We start from the raw sequence: 14,441 nt of genomic DNA, 5'->3' as shown, positions 1-14,441 counted from the left end.
TATTCTAGGCCTAAATGGGTTTTAATCTATGAAATTCTAGAATAACAACGTGATATCGGGGGAGATATCCCCTCTCTCTCTCGGCGAACGGAAAACGGAATGCGTCGTCTGTGGAACACCAAGTTTGGTGCGGTGGGAGGCAGGGACGTGCTGGGCCCCTGATTCAGCCCGGGAAAAAGAGTTGGAGAGGCCCTCATTGTGCGCTATAGAGAGAGAGATCTCTCTATAGCGCTGCTGCTACTCAAAAATTTGCCATTTCAGATCATGACAAGTGACAAGCCAGTGGGCCAATTACATGAGTTATATTTCGTCATTGTCGGGTGGAAACCTTGAATGTCCAAAAGCGTTTGTTTTGTATTTATCATTTAAAAAATGATTTAAACGAGTGAAAACAGCCGATCTACAAGCACACAACGCCTCGCGGTGCGAGGCGTTGTGTGCTTGTAGATCTGCTGTTTTCACTACTTTTGTGCGACGGCCTTGTATGATGAAGCAGGGCTTTGCTTTGCGAAAAAAATGTACAAATTTGAAACCTGGAGATACCAGGTTTCTGCCCGACAATGACGATTTACTTTGTTGGCCGCCCAGCCCCCAAAATGGAACGAAGGCCGACATTTTTATTTGTATTTTTTTCCTAATGGCCGCATGGACCGGCCGGGAATGAACCGGCCGTTCGGGAGTTGTCCCGCTTTTCCCAATGGCCAGCACGTTCCTGGGTGGGACGGCTATACACGGGAGAGTGCCGTGTTTCCCTAAAAAACACTGGAGGCCAAGTGAAACTGAGCCTAATTCCGTGGAATGCTGCTTCCGTCTGGACATGTTCGATAAATAGGAAGCTTATTGTGATAGTTGAGGTGCAGCCCCCAGGTAGACTAATGAAAAGAAAACTGGGATAGCTCCCAACGGGGCGAGCTCACCTCCCACTACGCCTGCCCATGGCATTCACACAGCTCTAGCTCACCAGCCAGTTCCCCAGGGACAGAGCCGAGGGGGTGTGTGTGCGTGCGTGCGTGCGTGCGTGCGTACGCGTGCGTGTGTGTGTGCGCGTGCGTGCGTGTGAGAGAGAGTGTGTGCACGCGTGCGTGCGTGCGTGCACACGCACACTGTTATACTGTAAATTAAAACTAAACTATGATGACTAAAACTAAGACTGAATATAATTCCATCAACAAATGAAAACTAGATGGCAATTAGCCCTATTCACGGCCCGCCCACTCAGCAACTTCCTGGTGCTGAAGTCACGTTTTGTAGGGTAAAACCCTGCTAAAAGCCCATAGAGATAACACAGACATCGCAGATTTAATGCAATTTCCGAATAGTACAGTATAAAATGCGGCTAGCATGATCAAGAACACAAGATAGTAAAAGGCACAAAGCATTATAATTTACTTTACCGTTCGAAATAATGATTTGTTGGCTTTAAGTCCAGCAATGTCTGTGTTATTTTACCCTTCAAAGCTGACGTCAGCACCAGGAAGTTGCAGAGCAATTTGCTGAGTGGGCGGGCCGTGAATAGGGCTTATTCAATATATTCACACAGCAGCCATTTTGCCATTAAGTTAATGAAATGCCACCCCAGTTGCCAGCCGGTTTCAATGCAAATTTCAAACATGGCCGCCAGGTGAATATGGTCAATGGGAGGGACTAATGGAGAAGAGATCCGGTAGAACTAAAAGACAAGTCATTTTATGTTTGTGCTCGGGTGTCACCCTGCAACGCGTTGTGACCTTGTAGATCTGTTATCACCAAATGTAAAATCAGGTATTACGACGCCATCAAGGCTCGCCAAAAGGAGGCAGCTAGCAGCGAATGATTCCGAAGCTTCGGAAACCAAGCATAGGTAGAGAAAGCAAGCCGTATTTAAAGGAGCCTTCCCTACTGATTGAGAGCTTTGATTGGAGTATGGCAGTCATGTGACGTAATGACCAGCAGATATGATAATGAGGTCTGAGAACAGAGCTGACTGACAGCTGACTACAGCTGGGTGGGACGACTCCCGTGTCCTGCGTAAACTAACGCTGACGCTTCATTTATGGCATGCATTAATCATTTCCTTCAGGATTCACCATAATCACTGTTAGGGTCGATTCATACTCCACTTTTAGAGCCTAATTTATTTCGGTTCGGCTCTGTCTAAACTATGATATGGCGTCATTCAGAACCGAATTAATGATGTTACCCGCCCCCCAATCCTCTGAATGACGCCATATCATAGTTTAGACAGAGCCGAAACAAAATAAATTAGGCTCTAAGAGTGGAGTATGAATCGACCCTTAGACCGAAAAAGAAACTGACTTTCCAAAGACCAAGAGATGAGCGTGGGCAAGCAGAGCTAAGTATGGAGGAAGGGGTATAACAATCCATGGGTTTCATTTGTATTCCCTACATGGCCATAATGAGGACCAACACAGGTGTTTCAATGTGTCTGATTGGCATAGAACTAAATGTTCTATGCCAATCAGAACACCTGTGTTGGTCCTCAACCCATGAATAACGCCTGATTTATACTTCAACGTATGCCGGTGCCACTCGCCAAAAGTAACACATCTACTTGTGAGCTTGTATATCTGCTATTTACAACATGGCATGGCAGAGTGTATGAATTAAGCTTTAGACAGACATACAGACAGACAGACAGACAGCTGTGTGGGTCCTGCCTGGAAGCTTTATGAGGTGGCTCAGGTGGTGCCTTTCTTAAGCGCTTTTACAAGCCTGAAGAAGCTTTTAATGAGCCTCTCACGCACACGCACACACACACACACACACACACACACACACACACACACACACACACACACACACACACACACACACACACACGCACGCACACACACACACACGGGAGGGTTGACCCTTTGCTTATACAGACACCTGTGTGCACACGCACTGGTGGAGAGTAATATGTACATACACATACACAACAAAACATCTAATAAACACATTCACAATTCACAGTTCCATTTTACCATTCATATTACAGTGTGTGTATATATATATATATATATATATATATATATATATATATATATATATATATATATACTGTAAACTTATGTACAGTGGAGTTTGTATTCTCTATGGTGCTGATGCTTGACTGGCTGTTCCAACAAACACAATTGCAGTGGTGTGTAACTATAGTGCATTTACTCAAGTACTGTACTTAACACTTTTCATGCCAGCCTATTTCAGTGTTTTTTTACAACCACAAGAGAGCGCTGTCTACACGTCTGTCCGTTCTGTCCAGTCTTTTCTATGGCCTGGGTGACGCCAAAATCCACCATCAGTATACACTGATCCAACCATGCCAGCACAATTAGCAAATAGCACATGTCAACTACATTTGCGTCAGGCACTCCATGCACGTGCTCCGTGCATGTGATGGTAACGATAGGAAGCAGGTTTTCCCACGCCGCTCAGATCTTTTCTCGGATTGAAGCTGCGATTTACGGGTGAGGAGAAATGTGTGTTTATATTTATAATAGAATCTAACCAGAATCATAACAAAGGCGACCCAGAACGGATTGCGCACTTCCGGGTTCTGGTTCAATCACATGATCCACCGCTGGAGGCAAGCATAGGTTTCGGATGAATTTCGGTTTCATGATTTCTGCAAAACTAATGTTTTTTGAGTTGTTTTATAAGCGAAAAATGCCTATTCTCGTCAATCTGGTCCCGCCTTTAAAGAACGCTGCTCCTCATTGGCTAAAGGCCCTGCCTTTGTACTGTCTGTAATTTCTTTGAGGAGAATGAACTTGGTCTATAAAGATTTGGGAGAACATACTGTGGTCTCGCCTTTCAGCGAGCCCACAATAAATCCCCCCCAAAAATGACACACACAGATGGATAGGAGAGATGTTTTAATACTATCTAAAACATGAACCCTTGTTGTAAAAAACAAAAAAACTAGTAACTCCCCCCCCCCAGTGTCACACCCCTGACAGTCTCCATATAAGCCCCCCCAAACCACCACCTTCAGCCACTACGTGTTGACAAGTCCCCTGCCAAGGGCCCTACTGTATCACCAGGCTTACTTTGGCACACGCTCACAACCACATGATTGAGAGTGGGGTCTGTATGTGTCACTCCCACGTGTATTATTACATGGGGTTAATGGGTGTGGGGGGTCCGTTAGGATTTAGGGGACTGCGGGCCGGAGTCATGAAGGTGCAAGGAAAACAAAGCAGGCCCTTTTTATTTACAGTGTTGCATTCATTTTTTGATTGCTTCTGGTTTGTGATGTCATGTTTGTTCAGAGGCAACGGTATATGTGCAAGTGTTTCCCGAGCTTTGGCATGGCACAGCACCACGTGTTTGTTGGTTGGTTCAGTGGTGGAAAAAGTACTCAATTTGTTTCTTGCTTAAAGTTATAACATGTAACTTTTTTTATAAAACAAATCTTAAAATTGTCCTTACTGTTAAATCGCTAAAGTTTTAGAACACCCCCTCCGTTATTTTCAGCTTCTGAAGCCTTCTCTTTATATGTTTTCTTCTTAGCAGTGACAGGGGCGGGATTTCCCGGCAAAATGACGTAATCTGCATCATCTGTATACGTTGTGTATACGTTGGCCAATCACATCGCAGATCATACACACATGATACACTACCGGCCAATATCCGACTCTTCAGGAAGTAGCTTCCCTCAGCAACCAGTGTTTACGATGGTGAAGGATTCTCTCTTATTCCCCAAATCCTGCTCAGAAAATTACGTTCTACCACTCCATGGATTCGTATCGGTTGCGGTGGTTTGCGGCGCCGCTCTGGTGGTCCGCGGTGACTACGGGCGAAAAACGGGCGAAAAACGGACGAAAAAAGCAATACCGCGACTGACCACTAGTACGCAGAATGTGCCATTTCTGTCAAGGTGTGGAAACGGAGTTGTAGGACTCGGAGGTGCAGAACTGACAGTCTCAGGCAGAATAATGAAGATGCTGGGGTCTTTATTAACATGAAGTAGGAAATACAAGCAAACAGGGAAAAACTAAACTGGGAAAACTAAGGGAGAACCCTAGGAGATAACACTATAGAATACAAGAGAACACTAGGAGATAACACTATAGAATACAAAACACTCAAGGACTAGACGTACTTGGTTAACAAGGAACAAAGGTCTTTACCACATTACAAACGACGACGAACTGACAAGGAACTGCAAACTAGGGCATTAACAAAAAAGTCGACAAGTCGACTGAGTCACAAGTCGGTGAGTCGACTCCCACCAGAGAAAGTCGAAGTTGAAAAAAAAAATCCTTTGTATTTTTTTCTATCATTATTTTTGCTCCATGTGTACGTCTGTACAGCATTCAAACAGTAGGATTGCTTATTGTCAAGAACGGAATGATTGATTGATTGATTGAAGACTTCATTAGAAGTTTGCATAGGAAAAGGTACAGTTTCATGACGGTACAGTTCACTGGTACAAGGTCTACTAAAAGGAGATCCATGAAAAGACTAAGCTTATTTCCACAGGAAACCATTGAAGTATCTCATATAACATTGAATGACATACGAATAGAACACAGTACTATGCAGTAGATATGTAAAGAAAAGAAAAATGAGAGAACAAAAAAAAGAGTCTAAACAAACAGTAAGTATATACAATGAAGGGGCAGGGGAGGGTAGGGATGGGCTAGGTTAGTTTTTTACCAGTTGCGAACGGCTGCTGCCTGTAAGTGGTTTTTCAGGACAATTTTAAAGGATGCTAGCGATCCACACTCCTTTATGGCCTTTGGTAAGGCTTTCCACATTTTGGTGGTATAGCAGAAAAAATAGTTTGACCCTTTGTTGGTTTTGACTCTGGGTTGAAAGTGATCTGTGGCGCTGCCTCTGGTGTTGTAATTATGGACATCCTTAATGTTTATAAAGTATTTTGACAGGTACTTGGGTATCATAGTGGTGTAGTGTATCTTGTACACCAGGCCCATTGCAAGTTGCTGTACTCTGTCATCTACTCTGAGCCACCCCACTCTTAACTGGTGAGTAGCGGTGAGGTGAGTCTGATAGGGAAGGTTAAGCAGGACCCTAATTAGTTTATTTTGGGCTGTTTGGAGTTTAGTTTTCAGGGCTTGTGGGGCGTCACGATATCCAATATTACAGTGTACATTACATTTGGTATAAGACGGTTCTATTGTATGCGAGGCGTTGTAGCATGTAGATCTGCTATTTTCACAATTTCTGCCTCTATATATTTGACAATTTGGACAATGTTTAATTTGCCATTTTAGAGGTGGCAAAAGTCCTTAAATTGTCACTTTAGAAATGTGAAGATCTATACACTTAAACTTTATGTTGGTTTGTTTACAGTTGAGTGAGAAAACAATGTTGCACATTAAGTTAATCATCTGGGGACCCCCCAAAATAAATAAATAATGCATAAAGTCGACTTCAACTCAACTTTTTTCTGAGTCGAGTGGACTTGCAAAAATCACAAGTCGTTAATGCCCTACTGGCCAAAACGCAAAACCTCCTATCTGAAAAATTCACTTTTTTTGGAAAATGAAAAAGAAAATGTTGTGTTCAACATTAAAACCTATAGCTATTTCTAGTCAGAGATGCCCACGAGTCTCGTGATCACGAGTCGAGTCGAGTCAAGAGTCTTTGGGGGAGGAGTCCGAGTCGAGTGTCGAGTCTTTGGGGGACGAGTCGAGTCGAGTCTCAAGTCTTTAAGTGGCGAGTCCGAGTCGAGTTACGAGTCTTTATATACATATATATCTTTTTTAATTATTTTTTATAATGATCTAGCCTCCAGCTAAAAAAGTTACATGGCGCATCATGATCACCCGGTACTCACAGATAAAGCTAAAGCAGCAGCCATGGCAGGCTAAATTAGGAATGACACATGAATGTATGTACTCACGGTCACGCTACGGAGGCAGTTAAAAGTTCCACGATTAATAATAATGGATCCATTTCCCCCAGGAAACATCTCTGAAGTAGACCTCCTGCCTCCATCCTCGGTGAAAGTTCCTTGGAAGCAACGCAGTTATGTCCAATAGTAGCAGGGTCCCCGTCCCGAATCCCGATCATCATCCGACGACTTTCTTTGTTAATAAAATAATCCCAAAGCCAGCCACACTTGCTTCAGTTGCTTGACACTTTTTTGAATGCAGTACGAAAGGACCTCAATGACAATGTAAACAAGCCATTGTGCTTTCTTGTGTTTAAATCCTTTTAGTAGACCTTTGTAGCTTTCTGTACTAACCTTTTCCTAAGAGAGTTTGAGCTATACAGTATTCAAATATTGTTTTTAATACGAATTGCGAAGCAATCACAATTTCTCTATTTGAAGCAGCCGCCAGCTGGACAGTATGCAACATAACACTTTATGGCAGTTACGTAAAACGTATCGATACGGGTTACCATAGCGACGTGTACTCTTAGTGGGAATACATTTTACATCACTGACGTTAGTTACCGGCGTATATTAATTAAATTATGTACTGGCAACTGCATGATTGTTTCATTCATAATCACTCTTTTACTGTATTAATATAAGCAGACAGTATGTCAGGATTGATTACATTACTTAGTCATTGATACAGCATAATATTCAATAGCAATTTAGTGACAACAACCTATATGAACTAACTACAGTAATAGCCTATAGGTTTATTGTTCAGCCTATAAGCCTAACAAAATCAACTAGATGGCTTATATTGTTTAGCCTATAAGGCTCCCAAAAAATCAGAGTTGCAAGCTATTAATCCACCGTGTCATGGCGCGTCTAGATATAGATCTTCTCTTTTGAAAAGACGCACTATATACGCGCGAGCGCAACAGATACAAAAACAATTTAATAATCCTCTAGCAGTGTAACAGTAGGGCTTACAGGGCATGGGGCGTAACCTCACGTTAATGCTTTAAACAATAAGTACGAGGGGTTAATGAGCTCAGCTATTAGACTATAGCTGCCTGCAGCTGGTGGAACAAGACGAGAGGAGGATGCGCTCAGAGAGAAACCCGACATTAGATAAGCAGGTTCTCACAGATAATCCTATCATTTTATCAAATTATTAAACAAATGCCAAGTTAGCTGAAGTAAAATAGCTGATGATGAGCTAAACATGTGTGTTTTATTTCGCCGTTTTAATATTTAAATCTTACGATGAAAGGTCCATGCAGACGGCTGTGTCTGCCACGCTTTGCGAGACAGACTGCGTTTTTCCCAACGGGCCGCTCTGCGCGGTCCAAGTGAACACAGCGAAGCGCTCCTGGGCCCCCACCGTTGCGCTTAAGTACGTTGGGAAAAACAACCCGGTCGCCCCTGTGTCCTTGCGCAGCGCTTAGCCGTACAGCGGCGCTCAGCCGCGCACCAGAGAAGAAAGAAAGAAGAAAGGAGAAGGAAAGGACAATATTTGTCGGGCTTGTCATGCATTATAGTGCTTAAAATATTTTAAGACTCGTGAACTTCACGAGTCTTATGATCACGAGTCGAGTGGAGTCTCGAGTCTTTGAGGGGCGAGTCCGAGTCGAGTGACGAGTCGCCAAAAGTGTCACTCGATTCGACTCGAGTGACGAGTCTTTAACTCGAGTCCCCATCTCTGTTTCTAGTCACATTTTTGGCAAAATGAAGGGCAGAACGATCTTGCAGACAGACTGACCTTGTGCAGCAAGTGAAATCCAAAAATCATGAAATTTGCAGATAGGAGGTTTTTGGTTTTGGACATCTTAATAGACATGGACTAACTAGACACAGGTGCAAAACAAGGGCTAATCACTGGTGAGACAAGGCAGGTAACAGAAACTAGGCAGACAGGAAAACACTGGGAGCAAATACTACAAAATAAAGGTACACTGGTGTAAAGTCAAACTCAAACAGCAACTAGGAAACAGGAACACAAAGACTACAAAATAAGACAAAAACCCCAAGGCACAGCAGTGTACAGAAACTAGAATATCGCCCGCCTTTGGCGGGCGAATCCACGCACAACTGCTCCAAGCCATGTTGCCCACAAAAAGCACTGTTTCTTCATGTATTTTGAGTGTGTGTGTGTGTGTGTGTGTGTGTGTGTGTGTGTGTGTGTGTGTGTGTGTGTGTGTGTGTGTGTGTTTGTGTGTGTGTGTGTGTGTGTGCCCTCTTGTAACCTGAGACTCTCTCTCTCTCTCTCTCTCTCTCTCTCTCTCTCTCTCTCTCTCTCTCCCCCTGTGCAACTGACCCCCCCCCTTCCCTCTTGTAACCTGAGACTCTCTCTCTCTCTCTCTCTCTCTCTCTCTCTCTCTCTCTCTCTCTTGCTCTCTAGCGAATGAGCGGACGGCATAGGGTGGGGGCCAATGATAGAGTTATGGGCGGTATTCCCTACGTTCTACCTACATCGGACGTTCTCCCTACCTACCGCTTGGAAGTGGGATGCGGCTTTAAGCCAATTGTAAATATAAGATACAGTAAATACAGAAGGATACAAACAGAACAGGAAAACCAGGTTAAAGTCCAATACTGAATAATATCACACAAGTCCACGGTCCTGAGGAGCAGACCGTGGCAATTTCAACATCCTTTGAAAATAGCAGATCTACAATCTCACAATGTGTTGCATCGCGGCGCATTGTGAGCTTGTAAATCTTGCTAGCTTGTAAATCTTATGATATTTAGTCAACAAAAACGTAGCCTCGGAAACACAGGCTTATTTTGGCGATCGGAAGAAAAATAAGCCTGGGCGATCGTGTTAAAATCACTGTTGGAGGAAGTGTATAGAATTTCGCTAACCAATCAGAGTGCAGAGGGGCGTCGCACCGAATGTGTTGACGTCATGACGCAGCAGCGTTCTCAGAGCCCTGTGCTGTGTCTGCTCCTCAAAATGTGTCCGAACAGCAACTACAACCAGGTTGTTTTTTTGGAAGGCTAAGTTTCTGAAGGAAGTTGTGATTGAAAAAGTTCAGAGGTGATAGTAGGCTAGACACCTTTATGAACACATTTGTGAAGAAAGCTATTGGTAATGATTTAGTTCCCAGATTGGTCCAGCACTTGGCTAAATTTCCCTTACTACATAGTTAGTACAGCCATGAACTAGCCCACAAGAGCCCTGCCAATCTTGCCATGGCGGTTTGTGCATTGGTCTGGCGAGTGAGACCCCCGGGTTCAATCCCAGCTTCAGTGCATCACTACACTTAGACTAGACGTTATTTCAACGGCTATAGACGGTCTATATACAGTATACAGTAGACCAGGGGTTTTCAAACCTTTTTGACTCGGGTCACCCCTGTAAATACCCTTCTCATCCATGGCACCCCTGAATTACACTGTTAATTTTAAGAATCTTACATAAGCGACGTAAATATCAATATGCACATCTTTCCACCTGAGATACAGTAGGCTAGGTCACAGAGAAATATCCGCTTCCATCAAAACTGACTGAAAATAACTTTATACTTGACGTTTAACCTCTTAAAACCCAGTATCCCTGTTCCAGGGAGGAGGAAGCAAATCAGGTCTCCACTTAGTGAAGTGATATTGATGTAGTGATATTGCTGAATTCCATATATCATCAAATTATCTCACGGCACCAGTGGACCCCAGGGTGCCCCGTCACCCACTTTGAAAACCCCTGCAGTAGACGTCTATTAGATCAGTGTTTCTCAACCACTGTGCCTGAGGACCTTTGATGTGCCCCTGAGAAGGGTCAAGTGTGCCCCTTGAAACTGCTTGAAAGCCAGTATTGTATTTATCATTTTAAAAATTATTCAAACTAGTGAAAACAGACAATCTACAAGCACACAACGCCTTGCGGTGCAAGGCGCTAACCACTGCGCCACCGTGCCCGAGCACGGTTCTATTGTGAAAAAAAAAACGCCTCGGCTATTTTCACAATTTTGCCAATGTTTAACACATTGAGTGCCTATCCCGGATATACGCGCAATATATAAAAGGCTGCATAACGTGCTGACCCCAGGTATACGGTAAATACAGCAAAGTTGTTTAGCCTTACCTTGGGGTCTGGTCTGTCCATTGCGCATCCGTCATGGCCGCGGTTTGTTTACAACGCACGTTGACGTTTGAAAAGTCATTAAATTGTCACTTTAGAAACAAATACAATGTTTCACCATTAAGTTAATCATCTGAGGACCCCCCAAAATAATTTGGGGACCCCCGCAGGTTGAGAACCAGTGGCTTAAAGAAAAAGCTACTGCCACACGTACGCATGCACACACACACACACACACACACACACACACACACACACACACACACACACACACACACACACACACACACACACACACACACACACACACACACACACACACACACACACACACACACACACACACACACACACACACACACACACACACACACACACACACACACACACGGTGGGGGGTTTCACTTTCATAACCTGCCAAAGCGGCTTCAGTGTGTGTGTGTGTGTGTGTGCGTGCGTGCGTGTGCGTGCGTGTGCGTGTGTGTGTGCGTGTGTGCGTGTGTTTGTGGGCGTTTGTGTGCGCATGTGCGTGCGTGCGCACATGTGAGAGTGTGTGTGCATGTGCGTGTGTGTGAGGGTGTGTGTATAGTCTACACCAGGGTTCCCCGATAGGTGGCCCGCGGGCAATTTGCGGCCCGTGGGGGGCTACTGTCTGGCCCCCACCAACCCCAGTAATAATGGTGGTATAAGAGCAGCAACAACACTAGTATATCGTCGTTGTCGGGTGGAATTCTCGTATCTCCAAATTTGTATGTTCTTTCGCAAAGCAAAGCCCTGCTTCATCATACAAGGCCATTGCACAAAAGTAGTGAAAACAGCAGATCTACAAGCACACAACGCAGATCGGCTGTTTTCACTAGTTTAAATCATTTTTAAAATGATAAATGCAAAACAAACGGTTGTGGACATACAAGATTTTCCGACAACGACGATATCTGAACTGTCACTGGAGTAGCGGGAATGCCACTGTCGCACCCTGCAATGCTGTGGCCCTCGGTTTGGTACCCTAGACATAATTCGGCCCTTGGGGAGAACTAATTGGGGAACCCTGGTCTACACAGTATAGGCCTACTCTACTCTTTCTGCTCATGTATTTTTGTTCATGGACATCTTTCCATTATTTCTCCGACCTCGCCCTCTTCTTTGCGCTCTCTCTCTCTCTCTCTCTCTCTCTCTCTCTCTCTCTCTCTCTCTCTCTCTCTCTCTCTCTCCCCCCTTCGGGACAGTGAGTGCCGTGCAAGTGTGAACGTAGGTATCTGTGTTAACACTCACACATGCGTGTCTGCAAGTCTGCGTGCACCGGGTCACTGAGCCCCCCGACTCCCCCCATCCCCCCACAGCCCCCCCCCCCCCCCCCCTCCCCCCAAAAAAGAGAAAAACATAAAAAATTTGGCGAGAAATATGTGTAGACCTAGATCATAAATATTCACCTTTGAAGGCCTGTTCTCTTTCTCCCCATCTCTCTCTCTCTCTCTCTCTCTCTCTCTCTCTCTCTCTCGTGTCTTTTCCCTGAGTGAATCCAGCTGTCTTCTAAAGACACCCTTCCCTCTGGAACTGACAACATGCGTGACAATGACCACACCTCGCCCCTGCACATCTGTCATCCTTCAATCTCTCCGTCTTTCCATTCAATTAAAAAGAAAGAAAAGAAAAACATATACTTTCCCTCCAGAACGAACCTTTAAACCGCAATTTTCAAAAAATGTAAAGAAATGTTATAATTAATAAACATTTATACCATCTTGCGCCTTGTGGAGCTTGCGTTTGTCTAGAAAGATGGAAAGATGGAAATACAGTCGGACAAGTACTATAGTGGGGCAACCACACTAATAATACCAGTAAGACTCCCTAATCCTGTCACACTGCTGACATCAGTATGACATCACACCGTACACAAATGACCCTTATATAAGACCGGCATTATCTACCGACAGATTAGTAACAAGATGTCAAAATCGTTGAAGGTTGAATCTCCAGATATGGAGATAACCAACACATCCCTCCATATATGGAGATAACCGACAAATCTCACTAAGTCTGACCTCACAAGCCCCATATTTGGACACGAACAACATATAACTCCATATATAGAGACATAGCTGCTGACATCAGTATGACATCACACTGCTGACATCAGTATGACATCACACCGTACACAAATGACCCTTATATAAGACCGGCATTATCTACCGACAGATTAGATGCAAGCAGGATCTCGACTCTGACACAACTCATCGGCTCATAAGCTGGTTCTCCCTCCATATATGGAGATAACCGACGAATCTCACTAAGTCTGACCTCACAAACCCCATATTTGGACACGAACAACATATAACTCCATATATAGAGACATAGCTGCTGACATCAGTATGACATCACACTGCTGACATCAGTATGACATCACACCGTACAAACTGCAACCTGACGGTCGCAATGAATGGTATGATCGTATTTACTAGTAAGACGCCTCAGGGTGAAATGTGACCTCACCTCGCCTTTATTGGCCATCTGGCCAGTGATGTATTGTATATCGGACCAGCTACCCATATATGGAGACCCCTGGTACCCATATATGGAGATCAATGTACTGTATATGGAGATATGCTGTGAGAGCCAAAACATGCTTACTCAGTTATTCGTTATGTGAAAGTCCTATGGCATCTATGACATTTGACAACATACCCTTTCATGCCCGTACATGGAGATCCCTGTCTGCAGAACCAACCACCATATATGGGCATTCCCATATGAAGTCCTGTTAGATATGGGCTTAATATTGATGACATCAGGGAACTCCATATATGGGCATAAAAGGGATTCTGTTAGTTTGACATCACAGTGAAGCCAGAGCGTGATGTCAGAACAGCAAACCCATTCTGTTAGGACAATTAAGACACCCTAAGGACGGGTACAACAGAAACTGACACAATAAGTCCATATATAGGCATTCCCAGATAATATTGATGATAATCGATCAGGGATGTCCATATATGGGCATAAAAGGGACAAGGACAGAATTCATTTGAAAGTGTCATCCGCGTTGCCACAACCACACTGGTTATCATGAGACTGAGACAATATGCCCATATACAGTATATGGGCATTCCCAGTAATGGGCTTAATATTGATGACATCTTGGATCTTGGCCATATATGGAGCGTGACATGAGTCATGACTGACGCACAGACCATATATGGGCATTCCCAGATATGGGCTTAATATTAATGACATCAGGGATCTTGGCCTATATGGAGCGTGACATGATCGGACATGATCTGCAGGTTTACATAGTAAGACACCTCAGGGTGACTTGTGACCGCCAATTCTTGGCCATCTGGCCAACCACAGCGTTTCTCTGACGATTCTAGTTGTAGTCATTCTGGGGGGAGTTTGTTCATGTTTTTGTGAGGGTATCAACCCTAGGAGACACGGGGAGAACATGCAAACTCCACACAGAGAGGCCCTATCACCAACCCCACCTAGAGTGTGGGCGCTGATGACGCGGAGGGAGGAACACACCGCCCA

Source organism: Nannobrachium achirus (assembly GCF_963921795.1).
Source record: "Nannobrachium achirus genome assembly, chromosome: 18".
In the NCBI taxonomy this organism is placed as follows: Eukaryota; Metazoa; Chordata; class Actinopteri; order Myctophiformes; family Myctophidae; genus Nannobrachium; species Nannobrachium achirus.
This window is presented reverse-complemented; position numbering follows the sequence as displayed.